This window comes from Motacilla alba, chromosome 1, assembly GCF_015832195.1.
Source record: "Motacilla alba alba isolate MOTALB_02 chromosome 1, Motacilla_alba_V1.0_pri, whole genome shotgun sequence".
Taxonomy (NCBI): Eukaryota; Metazoa; Chordata; class Aves; order Passeriformes; family Motacillidae; genus Motacilla; species Motacilla alba.
The window spans coordinates 108,589,014-108,602,966 of NC_052016.1; the positions used below are offsets into that span (position 1 = coordinate 108,589,014).

General features: G+C 47.3%; 1 protein-coding gene across 2 annotated transcripts in view; it reads left to right on the plus strand.

The window, feature by feature from the left end:
• The first annotated feature begins 235 nt into the window (after positions 1–235).
• RAI2 (retinoic acid induced 2) overlaps positions 236–13,953 on the plus strand; it is a 46,068-nt gene continuing 32,350 nt past the window's right edge. Inside the window, exon 1 of one of the 2 annotated variants that reach the window (XM_038138773.1) lies at positions 236–369. The gene's annotated coding sequence lies outside the window, so the exon portion shown is untranslated. The other variant, XM_038138790.1, reaches the window with a different exon arrangement.

The window sequence follows — 13,953 nt, forward strand, 5'->3', positions numbered from 1 at the left end:
GGAGACAAGGTCAAAACCCCAAGCACGCAGGGAGCAAAAAACCCCAAGAGACTGATGCAGAAGGATGACGCCGCCCGCCGCAGCATCCTCCGGAGGTGCGCGCTGCCGGCGGCGCGGCTCCTCGGGACCCCGGCTCGGCGGAGCCCGCAGCGCGGCGGGCGCGGGGGCGGCGCTGCGGGCGTGGCGCAGGTTGGGCGGGCCCGCCCCCGGCGCTCGCCCCGCCCCGGCCCGCCCGGCGCGGGGGGAGCGGGACGCGGGTACCGGGCAGGGCAGGGCGGCGCGTCCCCGGCGGCGGCCGCGCTTGACAGAGCGGGCGGCGGCTGCGGCCCCATGGAGCCCAGCTAGGGGCTGCCGCACCCTCCGGCGGAGGTAGGAGCCGCGGGGCGGATGCGCGCCGGCAGCCCAGGGCGCGTGGAGCGGTGACAGGTTGGCCGGGCGGCGGCGTTTTGCGGGAATCCCGGCCCCCCGAGCCCTCTTCCCACCGGCGGCCGGGCGCTGCGGTGCCGCGGGGAGGGCGGCGGCCCCGCGGTCCCCGCTTCGGCCCGTGACCATTGTTTCTGGTGGCGCCGAGCGGGCGCAGCGAGATCCCCGCGGCGGCGGCGGCTTTGTGCGGCTTGTCCCGGCAGTGGGGCTGCGGCGGCGGGGGGGCGCGGAGGGACCGCGGCGGGGAAAGGGACGGGGCGAGACCCTGACCGCACGAGCGGAGCCACCCACCCCACCCCCGCCCTTCCTCCTCCTTCTCCTCCTCCTCCTCCTGCCTGCGCAACTTCTCCAAAATCGCGGCCGTGGGTGCGAGCCGCGGCCCCGCATCGCCCCCCGCGCCTCCTGCCCCACGGGCGGCGCAGCTCGCACGGCGCGGCCGCGGCGGCGCTCAGCGCCCGGTCCCCGCGCTCCGGGGAGAGGAGATTAGCAGCGTGTAGGATGGATTTCAAGATGGGCGGTAATGCGATGATTTGGGGTCCTTCGCGTAAGCCGGTCACAGGCGAGGAGCGGGAGGAGAATTTACCCTTCCGAAGTTGGGGCAGAAATTCCCCCCGCTGTCGCCCGGCTTCCTGGCGAAGTCTGCCAGGTGGATGGACTGTCACCTGCGGCTCCCTTCATGGCTTTTTCTGCACGGGGCTGTCGCGGGGCGTGGGTCATTGCGCCGGCGTCGCAGCGGTCCGGGCGTACGTGGCGGCGAATGCCAGGGCGAAGTGTCGTGCTCCAGAAGTTCTGCATCCCTCGGGGGCGATGCTGCAGGGTGCAAGCGCCCTGGGCAGGAGTTGCAGGGCAGTTATTCTCCTTCTCTCATTTCACCCCCAACACGCCTCTTTTTTGAGAGATTGGTTCGGCTTTGGTTTATTTACCGCCGTTGATGGTAGTTTCCTTGCACGTTCTCCATTGGAATTATTTTTTCTAGAGAGAAAAATTATTCAAATGCGGGATTCAAAGTATAGATATTGTCTAATGGGGGTGTATTGTTAAAGAGGAAAGAGTATCTGGTTGCCCATTAATTCTTCAGGTATTTTCCGTTTAAACTTGATGAGGAAATGTTTTCCTTTTTCTAAGTAACCTTTCATGTCATTTATCATTAGCAAATCGGCTTAGTATTCAAAGTAAAGATTTCCTCACAAATACGCTACTGATTACTAATGTTATGTCTGAAACACTCCGTAGGACAGAAATCAGCACACCTCCGTTTGTTGTTTTTAATATGTAAATTTGAAAAGCCTTTTCTTCCATTTCATGAGGCTGTGAGTGGCCCCGGTTAATCAGATGTAACTACAGTAACTGGCAGAGGAGGCTGCTGATAGGCAGGGTGGTTTCCTGCACCACTCTGCTAGAGCAACCTGATCAATTAATGCATCCTCACTATTTTGTCCTTGCATCTCTGATGAATTTTATAGTATTTCTATATGTGAGGAGCTCCAGTAGGGGGAGGCTGGAGTCTCTTTCACCTCCAGAGATGACTGAAGGCAAATTTGAAGAGGGGATAACTCTTTGAGTTGACTGGAGAGCGCTGCTGAGTTCCTGTGTGTACAATAAATTCTGGAGGTGATCCAGCAGCCAGAGCTATATGGGTCAGGCTGGAGATCACCTCAGTGACGGCTTTTGCAGGGTCCTGGTCACTTCCTACCAAAAAAAAAAAGGAAGTGTTAAGCTTTTGCAACATGCATGGATTGCATTGTAGGCATGGGCTGGAGAATGGAGCTGGTCATGTAGCAGGCTTGGCATGTGGAATCAGCAGGTCACACTGAGCACCCTACAACTTCAGGATGCTTGAGTTCACTGTGCAGAGCCTGCAGCAGTATGAATTACAGGGGGAAAAATGCATTTAGATGTAACAAAGGCTGCTGGCTCATCTCCTGCATGAGGAACTAATTTTTTTTTAAAAATCTGGCTCCCGTTTCTGCCTCTGACTCAAACTGCCAGTGTAGCTGTGGGCAAATCATTCCATGTTTCCCTCTCTCCTCGTCTCTGTCTGACCTGCCAAGGTCTCGTCTGCACAGGGCTGTCTGCTCAGACCCCAACTCAATCCCCTTCCTTTCCACCAGCTGCCTTGCGCACAGCAGTCTGAAACCCAGCGTAGGTGGTACCTCTCTGCGCCGAGGGGATGCGGTTTGACACTCAAATGCTGCTGCTGGAGCCAGTCACACAGACCGAGCAGCCTCACAGCAACTCATCAATCTCTAATCCTACCCCTGGTGTAACCCAGTCATCCTCTGCTGCCCATTGAATCGCCCGGCGTCCTTCGAGCCGTGTTTGGCTGCGCGCTCGCCCTCGTGTCGGCGAGCCGCGTCAAGCCGGGGAGGCGGTGGCACTGTGAGGATCACCAGCTCTTCCGGACACAGACTGTCACTCGAGGCTACAAGAACGCGTGGCACGAGAGGCCTGGTGTGATTTAGAAATAGGAAATTATAGCTAAAGGGTGAATTGCAGCAATGTCACAGAAAAGTGACCAGAAAATGGAACCTGAGGCATTCCTGCGCAGCCAGCTGCGCGCTGGGCGGGAGGGAACGGAGGTGGAAGGGTGCAGCTCCCTCGGCGTAACAACGGCATTCTTATTTTAGCATGGAAGACAGCCAAAGATAAGGAGTGGTTGTCTTCCGCCTGGTTGGAGGATGGAAAAAAAAAAAAAAAAAGAGAAAAGGAAAAGCTGGGTGGAAAAGTATTTTGATGTAGGTACTAAAGGGGAAAAAAAAAAGCAGATAACCTTACAAGTGATAGACTAGCTATGTAAAGCTGCCAGGACAAAGCTTTTCCCATAAAATTCAGAATGATCCTAATTAAGCCCAGACCCTGTTAAATGACACATGGCTTTATTTATTTCAGATGTTTCTAGGCCCTAAAGATGGGGCCAAATGTGAAGAGTTTGATGTGGCAGATAGTTTAACCTCAATTACTTTTACATAAATCATGGGATTGTTACGGTAGCTGAAGTACCTCTGATGGGTGCCCCAGAGCTACTGATAAAAAAAAAGAAAAGATATTTTTTAAAATCCCCTGAAAAATCGATGGCAGTGCAGGTGAGGGTTTGTGGAAGAGAGGTGGCCGTCCTCTGCAGGCAGGAGGATGGGAATGTGGGAGCTGTTGTGGTGCTGTGTGCTTGCTGGTCTCTATGCACAGGCAGCTGAAATGGTGGCTTTGTAAAACAGGCAGCCAGAGGAAGGGACGTAAAATGGGAGTTGACAAATATTCTTGTTATGAAACTGGGATGGATGAATGATTTATGGGAGTACTTGCTTTTATTTTATTTTATTTCAAGAGTAAGGAGATGGTTGGTGATGTGAGGCGCTAGCCATGGATGGCTTTGTTTTGAGATCAGGCTGTGCTGGGTCCTGCCTCCAGAAACAGCATCTACAGAATAACAATACAGTGAAACATTTCCCAGCATTGCTGGAGTTTCACAGTCTGTTTTCAGGATGAATAAACTTTTCCTTATCTTATGTTCAAAGCTGTAGGCCTAAATCCTCCCAGCAGACTCTGGATTTCAAAAAAGAGGTGGCTGTATGAGAGGTCCTAGGCTGCGTGGATTTTTGTTAGCCTGTCTCAGTTCTCCCAGGGAATTTCCTTTCCTGGGTTTGCAATGTTGCCCACCCCTCCCAGGGCGCTGAGCTGCTCTGTAAATAGGCCACTCTGTGGAGGAGCTGCTCTGCTGGATGATTTAATGTAGCTTGTTAGTTCTGGCTTTCCTTCCCCCCCACCTCCCCCAGTTCTATCCATGCTGTCCTTTGGTGTACAGAGCAGTGCTGGAACATGGATGAGGTGAGTTTACTGGGTCACAGCTGCAGGATTTTGCCAGTCCTGCAGGTAGCTGGGTGCCCTGGGGACCCTTATGTAAGCTGCAGCTCCACAGTCAATTGCTGGCTTTGAGTGTTAGTGACTGGATCCCTCTGAGCAGCCCCTGTTTCCAGCATCTTTTTGTATTTCCTAGTTATAGAATCATAGAATAGTTTGATTAGAAGGGACCTTACAGGTCATCCAGTCCAACCCCCCTGCAGTAAGCAGGGACATCTTCAAGTAGATTAGGTTGCTCAGACCTCTGTCCAATCTGACTTGGAATGTTTCGGTCATTTGCCACCTCTCATAGGTCATTTGCCACCTCTCTGGGCAAACTGCAGTGTCTCCCCACTCTCCCAGTAAAAAAATTCTTCCTTATATCCAGTTTAAATTGACCCTAGTTTAAAACCATTACCCCTTGTCCTGTTGACACAGGCCCTGCTTAAACATGTCCCTGTAGTCTGTCCTGTCGGTCCTCTTTAGGTGTTGGAAGATGCTGTAAGGTTTGCCTGGAGCTTTCTCTTCTCTAGAATGAACAGCCCCAGCTGTCTCAGCCTGTCCTCATAGGAGAGGTGCTCCAACCCTCGGGTCATCTTCATGGCCCTCCTCTGGACCTGCTCCAACAAGTCCACGTCTTTCCTGTGCTGAGGATCCCAGAGCTGGATGCAGTATTCCAGGTGGGATCTCACAAGACTGGAGGGTGCCCTTGATCCCACTGTTTGTGTCATTGATGAAGTTATTAAAGGATTCCAGTCCCAGTATGGACCTGAGAGGAACACCGCTCATCACTGATCTCAATTTGTGCATGTAGTTGTTTGAAAATGCTTCTTTAAGATACCAAAGGGCTAAATGTTCTCAAGAATTAAACAGAGAGTCTGGGGTAGGTCTCCTGTTTCCTCCACGCTCTTCAGAAAAAAGGTGTCCTTCAGCTTAGCAGCTTCCAGATCGCTGTATTGCTCCCACTCCCCTTGGAGTGGCTGGAGAGCAGCCACTATAGCAGAAGGAAGGCAGCTGCTGTTGACTTGGAGGACAAGCTTGGTCTGGGTTTGAGTCCCCCCCACCTCCCCCATGGCAGGCACAGAGATGTCAGAACAAGCCTCAGGACTGTCTTGTCCCCAAATGTCTTATCTTGGTGTTGTCTTTGAGCTGATGACTGGGGGTGAGCTCTGATTGACGAGGGAGGTGAGGGAAGTTTGCTGTGACTCCTCACTAAGCTTCAGTGGGGCTGCTAAGGGCAGGTCCCTGAACATTCTGGGTGCAGCTCCAAATTCATTTGGTCAGGCTAATTTTGAAAACCAGTCTCCCTTCCAAGCATGTGCTTCAACCTTTTAATTATTCTGCGCTTTTCCAGTGGCATGGAAACAAAGAGGTGGAAGTGTAGTGGCCACCAGGAGGGCCAAGAGGGCAATGGCTCTTGCCTGCCCTGGCAGCCAGTGTGCTCCTCATAGCAAAGCCAGGTTATTTGGAGAAGTGCAGGTCTTTCAGTCCAGGAAAAAATAATTTGTTAATGGCCAGAGAATAATCACTTTACTCTGAAAAGCCTCTCCAGCTGCATTGCACCAACTGTTCTTTATCAGTCTCTGAATCCTTAATGACAGTAGCAGCTAATTTCTCTTTCTGTGTTTTTCTAGCTGCAGTGTCCTATTTTCTCTGAGTTTATTGAGAAAATAATAGAAGTCATTACATAGCTACTTGTCACCTTTCAGAAAAGAAAACTTCTCCCTGCCTGAATGGCCAAGTTAGTTACTTGGTGACTGACTCAGACAATAGCAACTTTTTGTAGCTCATCAGTTATTAATCTGTGCCTAGTGAATAAACTAATTAACTAGAGGAGTATTACTGGAGTTCTAATCTGTGATTATCAGAATATGTTCACAAACAGTGTGACAAAGGCACATGTACATTCTGTGGCATGTAAGCAAAAAAATCAAGAAATAAAGGGTTGGGAGTGACAAAGTGAAAAATGTGAATTCATTGTGTTTATTTTCTTTTAAATTTGATGGTTTTTGAAGCTTATGTGGCAGTATTGCCCAAAATGGTCCTTGGTTAAAAGAAAACTATTAGGTGTTCCATATATATCTATAATAATTAGGTTAAAGAAAAGATAATGAGGAACATTGGAATGAGAATGGAAGACAGAAAATAAAGCAAAATGTGAAGTATTTTTGTGTTTGCCTGATACACGTCTTTCTGGTTGTTGGTGATGGATCACTTGCTGTGGAGCTGGATCTACACAAGGCCACTGCAAAGCAAACAGGAAGGGCAACACATTGTTTTTTAATCAGGATTCTCTTAACCAAGAAGCCAGGCATCACTGTCTGAATAATAGATGCTTTCATCTCCAGCCTTGGTGATGGGGCTGGAGGTCTCAGCCAGGAGGTCTGCCCTGCAGAAAGGTGGGGAAAGAGGACTTGTGACATAGCCAAAGCTTGCTCTGCAGGCTGTGGGATGCTGAGGGGAGGCCAGAAGGAAGAAGGAGCATATCAGCAGATCCTAGAAGAAGGAGCAGATAGAAGAGCCTTTCTGTTCTCGTGTGACATTCTTGTAATTCATCTCTGGTCCCTGGGGGATGGATGGAGTTACCTCTTGCCTTTTCGTGGCTGGAGAAGCCATGTATGCTTAGGGTGGATTCACAAAGCTTCCGTGACACAAGAAACTGGGCTCTGCGTTAGAGCTCTGCTGCATTGTGTGTGCAGGATACATCAAGGGCTGTTGTTCTCTCACAGGACTGGTGGTGCCAAGCTCAGTATCTCACATCTCCCCACACCCTTGTGCCTAAACTTGTGTTCATTTTGCAGAAAACTGCTTGACCACGCTCCAATTGCACTACAACCAAAGTAATGTTGGTAGGTGGAAGAAAACAGATGCAAGGAATTTTCTTCCCTGCTCACCAAGGAAATGCATCTGCCTTTGGTTTGGGTTTGATGTTTTGGTCTCTAACCGATTTTTTTAGATGCTTGTGCAACAGCTGTGTTTAGCCATGAAATCATCACTTCTTTTAGGATGCATTTTGGCTGTCAGCACAGCTTTCTGTCCTCTAAAGGAAGTTATTAAATTGATGTGGGTAGCCATCAATTTGGATGCCACGAGTGCTGCAGAGAGGAAAGTGGAAGCAGCAGGCTGTGTGCCATGGACCCCCATGTTCCCAGCATGTAACCTCAGATGTGCAGTGACTGTCCTGGAGGGACCTGGTGCAGCCTCCCACCAGAAGTGATTAGGTAAGGAGACGAGGTGGATGCCCTCGATCACAAACAGGCTACAGACATCTTGGACTCACTTTGGTTGCTGGAAAGGCTGGCCAACACTATTACTTTGTATTTACTTCTTGGTGGAACTGAAGAGCTCTTTGTTTGCAGCATAAAAACCCAAATATTTTGGGACCTGATAATTCTGATTTTCTTGAGAAAGATACCCCTGCATTTCCAAGGAGCTGAGGTTCTCAATTAAGTAGCCTTTTATTTTTAAAAAGGAAGGAGATGTTTTTATTAGAATTTCCTGTTTTGGACTCTTTGGTTAGAGGGTATGAAGTGGTCAGCGGAGGGAGACTTATCATTTAGATCAGGATTGTCTCTTTGTGTTTTCTTATACATACATAATACTCATAAATTATTTTCATTTATGTATATATATTATATATTTTGAATTTTGCCCGGTTCTAGTTAAGGCTGCTACTTAAAGGAAATCTAAATGAAGTTTCCTGTCAAGAAGGGTTTAGATTTAGCTGGCCCTGCCTGGGGCTGAGGGATGGGTTAGGACACTTCTCAAGGTCCACTTCAGGACCCTTTCCATGATTCTAGGCAGTTACTCAACAAAACAGATTCACTGTAGGTTGTGCTGGTTATGCTGAAAGGGTTTTGCTATAGCATTTAATGTGGTTATTTGTTTGAAAAGGAAATAATAGGTAATTGTAGCATAGTTACTGAATCTGCACTGGACAAATGTTTCTTTAAATAGGAAAACAACTGATGTTACATTTTTAGAGCAGCATCATGATATGGGTGTGATTAATTTTTCCAGGAGCTTTGTGTTTTTATATCTGCTTAAGTGTATTAACATTTTAAAAGGTCAAAGGTAAGCTTTAAAATGGATGCCAAATTAAGATGGATGGGAGGAAAATGACATTTACTTCTTGTTACTGCACATTGTTTGAATTTGACCAAAGGCAAAAACAAAACAAAGAACAACCCTCCCCCCCATACACATGCACGCATGCATGCGTGCTTGCATGGACAGACAGCCATGTTCCCACCACCTGCCTTCCCTCCACACCTGGTCTGGCAAAATCTTATTCATCAAGGCTGATTAATCATGATAATCATCATTATTATCCTAACAAAATCAGTAGTCCAGTGTATTCACTTCCAGACAGCCTTTGTATTCTTTTGCAAAGTATATAATTTAACTAGTGTGAGTGGACTCTGTAAATAAAAGCAGCTAAAATATAAATATTAGGAAAACATGGCTAATGAGAACTCTAACCACATTATCATTTCCTGCCCTTGCTGTATTTGAGATGATGATTTCATCAGGGTAGGGACTGGACCCTTATCCCTATTCATGCAGTTCCTTGCACGTTGAGTCCCAATGAAAGCAGAGCATGCAGTATGGTGGGAATGATGCCTTTGCTTCCAGTGGGAATGGTGGCCAGTCCCAGCCAAAAGCAAGGCTTTAGCAGAGCTGCTCTGTGACCCCACCGGGGTTCAGCAGCTCTGGGGTTGGGCACAGCGCTGCAGCTCGAGGGAAGGACTGGATCCGGTTTATGTCCATCACTTCCACTCTTGCCCTTAAATGATGGTGGGTGGCTTGCTGGAGATATGCCCTGTGCCTCAGGAATCTCAGCCACTCTCTGGTGAAAGGGACCCAACCTGTTTTTGGGGATGCTGTTGAACAAAACAGGTTCGCTCCTCTCGCTTCATGACATCTGCCAATATAAGGAGGGTTTAAAGCAAGGGAGAAAACCACTAAAATTTCTCCAAATCCTTCTTCCTTCTGGTGGCTAGTGGCCCATCAGGGAGGCTTCAGACTGTGTCCTGTGTCAGCTTCTGGACACTCAGCCTCATGCCATATCCCAGAGCACACCCCAGCCTCGTGTGGGCCACGAGGGCCGTGTGGCTCTGGGAAGAGTCACCCACCCTGTGGCTGAGCCATGTGGAACCAAGAAAAGGCAGTGTTGCTGTTCCCATTCCCACATCCACCTGCCACCCTTGGGCTCCCTGGGCAGGGCGGCTGCCCAGAGCAGAGCATGGGGAAGAGAAGGGCTGGCAGCAGGTTCCTCAAGGCAGAAATGTGCAGCACTCAGCCCTGCCCCTGCACAACAGCATGAGGTGTGTCCATGGCTGAGATAAGGAATAGGCAAATCTCCTCCCTCCCCAAGAAGCAGCAAGCTCTCCGAAACATCCCTTCCTCGATGCTGAAAATGTTTTTCTGACAAAAAAAAAAAAAAAAGGAAAAATGACAATTGCTCATATGCTTTGTTCCAGTGTGGTGAAAATGTATTTTTCATTTCAAACTGAGTGGATTCTGAGTTGAATCTGAGTAGAACAGACTAGACAGTTTCATTTATTTCATTGTACCAAAATTGTTTTTAAATCACTCAACCCAAATATTTCTTTTTAATTTTTTTACCCCAGCCTTGCCACCATAGCAAACAATTCCATTATTTGCATAGCTCTAATTGCAGTGATTAAACAAACACAGCCAACTCCGACCCTTTGCAGAGCCTCATCAGCCCCACAGCCAGCTTGGTCTGTATTTTGTCAGCAGAGAGGGAGATGTGGCTTTGTGTAGACTGAAAATAAATTATGGACTTTCTGGTATTTTTTTTCCCCTCCATACTGATACACTATCAGTTTGGAGAATGAATAATTTTGCCTGTTCTCTTGCTAGTGGGCTGAGAGATATCTCCCTATTGTGAACCTGGTACAGTTTTAAAAGCATTTGGATTTTCAGTGCTTTGTTCACGTGTTACGCTTAAGTTGCAACCTCTGTTGTGTTACTAGAATAACGTGTAGGGTTGCTGTTCTGTTGGTAATACCCATATTAACATAACGAGAGACAAATATCTGCATCTGTTTGGAGCTTTTTTCTGTGAAGGTGCTGGGTACCTGAAGACAGAGTTAGGGAAAATTTTATCTGACTACAGTTCCATCAAATAGGGACAAACAATTTTTTGGACATTTTTTAATGACATTTATTTATAGCAGGTAGCGCACAGGCGGCTGCTATTTCTCAGCGTGCTGGAAGAATGTTCTCCAGATGGTGCTTGCTGTTTATGCTTTTATTCACTTCGCTTGAACACAGCAGCACTCTACACAAAACACAGAAAATTGGAAAGTAAAAACAATTACGTTTTTACAAAGCGCCGCGCGATTTGCTGAGATGTCCGAGTTGACTGATGAGCCGTGCGCGGGGACATCGCGCCTGTCACAGAAACCCAGAGCCCGAGCCCCGCGTGGGTCACCGGCGTCGCCCCCGCTGCGCCTGTGACCTCCCAAAAGGTGCTTTGAGCAGAGCTGCTGATCCTGCCCTGTGTGCCTCTGCCTCTTCCGCCTCTGTTTTCCTGCAGAGGGATTTGGGTGAATGTAGGAAAGGCTGTTGTTTTAGTGGCGATATTTTTGTCGGGTTTTCCGTGGCTGCGCAGCCCCAAGGTGGGAGAGACGCGAGACAAAGCATTTCATAAACCTCGCCCGTGCCATCGTGTTCCTTCGGCTCCTAATCTCACTGGAAAGTATTAAGGCCTTTGGCTGGTCCACCTGAGAGCAGCAGCTAAAGCCAGGAGTGATGCCCAGAGGGCGCAGCGTGCTCCCTGATTTCTGTTGGTTGCAGGGGTGAAGGTAGATAGGTATCCAAATGGTTGGCACGCTCTCGCAGGCTTTTGTTGTGCAGCTTCTGCAGGACTACCCACACAAAACATTCTCAGAGAGGAAGCTGTAAATAAAAGACTCTGGAATCTAAATTTTTTTTCATTAAAAAACCTTGGGAAAACTGGGGAAATAGCTCAATTATTTAAATTTATTTAAAAAAAAACAAACCCAAACTAGCCAAACAAAAAAAAAAAAAACCCAAAAAAACCCCAGGCAATCATAAAAATAGATATTGACAAGTAGGTAAAAGGTATTTTTGTTATTTTTTTTTTATAAATACATCTTAATGTATAGGTAAAAGAAATAAGTATTTCTCACTTCTACTGAAAAAGAACAAGAAAATGACAAACACACAGCGCTTCAGGGCAGGTTTTCAAATACCAGAAAACATATACCAATTTTAAACTTTGGAACAGGACATGGTTATTATTTCTTTGAGAGCAGGAGCCTTCAGATTCCTTCGAAATCTAGTTTAAAGCCAGCAATACTTTTAGTGAAATTAAATTTCAAGAAATAAATGTGTGAACAGCTCGGCTGGTTTTGGGGTTTTCTCTGGTAAATGGGCAGTGCTGCACAGCACTTCAATTCCTTTCCCTTGCCCGTTACCCAAGAGACAGCCCTTTCCCAAGCAGGATTCTTGCTACATCAGCTCCATGCTGTTTATCTTCTGTTGCTCCCCTGGCAGTTATTATTTCTTAATGTGTTAATTGTAGTTCCTGGGCCCTCGTGTGTGAGGGTGTGTAATGCTCATGGTAATGAAGCCGACACGTTCGCTAGTTCCTGGAATCGCAGAGCGAAAAACTGGAATATGGCTTGGGCATGGGGCATCCAGTAAGAGAAGTCAATTAGAAGAATTCAAACAGCATGACAAGAATAAAGTGGGTAATAGGGAAGAGTAGGTGTTGGGTTGGTGTGGGGGTTTTTTAGGCTTGTGTTCAGTTAGTATTCCTTCTATGGCTCTGACTTCATGTGATATATATATTTTTTAATTAAAATGTGAATTATGTCACTTGCTTTCCACCTTTAAACAGTATTTCACAGTAAATTTCTTTCCTAATAGCAAGTAGTCAGGGGTAAGGAATGACTTTGCTGAGTGATGGGGATTGTTAATTATTAAAAAGAAACTTATGGATTTGAAACAAATTAGACCTCATTAAGCCTAGGTCGGTTTCCACACAGACCAGCAGACATGAAGAAGCCCATTTGTGAGCATGAAAAATCCCACTTTTTAGCTGACACATCCCAAGTAGCAATGCTCCTGGGCTGGTGTGGGGTGCATGTGCTTGTTTGGTTTGTGTCAGAGATCCCTGGTCTCTGACCTCAGTTCAAAACCCGTGACTCTCTTGGATCTTTCCCATTTCCCTTCCACTTCTCCTGTCACCCCCAGCCCACCTGCACTCTGGAGGTGGCTGCTGGCCATCAGCAGCTGAGCCCACCTGGCTGGGGAAGCCAGTGCCTGGAAAATGTCAGAGTGCACCATATTGGCTGCTCTAGGTTTAGTGAAAGGGGAAACACAGAAAAACTCCTTTTCTCCTCCTTGATTTTGGAGAGGAGGAGGATCTTTGGCTTGTAACAGAGAATTCTCTCCATGGCTAGGCTGGCAAACTCTGTCGGATACATTTATTTGTTCTCCTTTACAGAGGCAGGCATTAATTTTTTGTTTGTCTGGATTTATTTTGTTACCCATATTCATACATGACTCTTAAGTTGTTTGTACTTAGAGTTTTTCCATGGGACTTCAGCAAAAATCCAAAGGGCTGAAGTGATTGTTGGAGAGTACCCTCAAACATATGTAACCATGCCATGTTTTGAGCTGCTTTTTAGAAACTTCTTGAAGGCAATGGGTGAGTGCATCTGAAGGAGAATCCTAATAAGGAGAGTGAAAGGTGGCCTTGAGTGATCATTTTAATTGTATGTTCACAGGCATGCTGTCTGGCTGAGACATCCCCCAAATCTTCTCTGGCATTACAGGGAGTGACACGCTCATATCAGGAGAAGAAACGCCCATTCTGCTGGCTAGAAGTCAGCAATAACATTTTGACATCTGTGCAACAGTTTAAAATGAATTATTCAGCGCAGAGATCGTGCTATTTGAGCAGCCAGCACATCTCTGCCCATTTACTACTGTCAGTCCGTGGTGGAGATATCATTGATGCCAGTGGGAACTGAGCACATGGGCTGGGGGTAGGTTTTGGCCCATAGCCTGAAACAGCATTTGACAGCACCCCTGCAGAACATGATAGGAATAATCTACTTTGCCACCAGCAAAAGACCGAAAGACAATGCCAGTCTGTTCCTTCTCTTAGAGTATTTTGAACACATGCAGATCTTAAGATCTTAAGAATGAAAGAAAAGATCTTAAGATCTGAAGAATTAAAGCAATAATTCGTTGTTTGACTGTTTGAGTTTTGCTTTAAAGAATGAGGCTGGCATGCAATTTTGATTAAATCAATGTATTGCATATGACTGTCCAGAAGCCCCTCTTGCCTACTGGGAGTAGAGCCTGAGCACAGACTGGTAGCAGGTCCATGCCAGTCTCCAGCTTCTGCCAATTTGGGGGGTTTAAGTGAAGCAGTTTCTAATCCCTGTCAGTGAAGAAAATTCATAAGATTCATGATGTCAGCAGCATCTGATTTGGAAAAACTAGCTGAAGTGCTGTAAAAGTACACTTTGGAGAACTGCAGATGGGGCACTGGGAGGAACCAGATAACTAAACACCAGCACAACCCTTCCCTGCTCAAGACAGGCATTGAGGAGAGAAAGTGGACATTTATCTTAAGCTTAGCTTTCTAATTCAGCAAGGTCATCTGAATTACAGCACTGTGTGTGT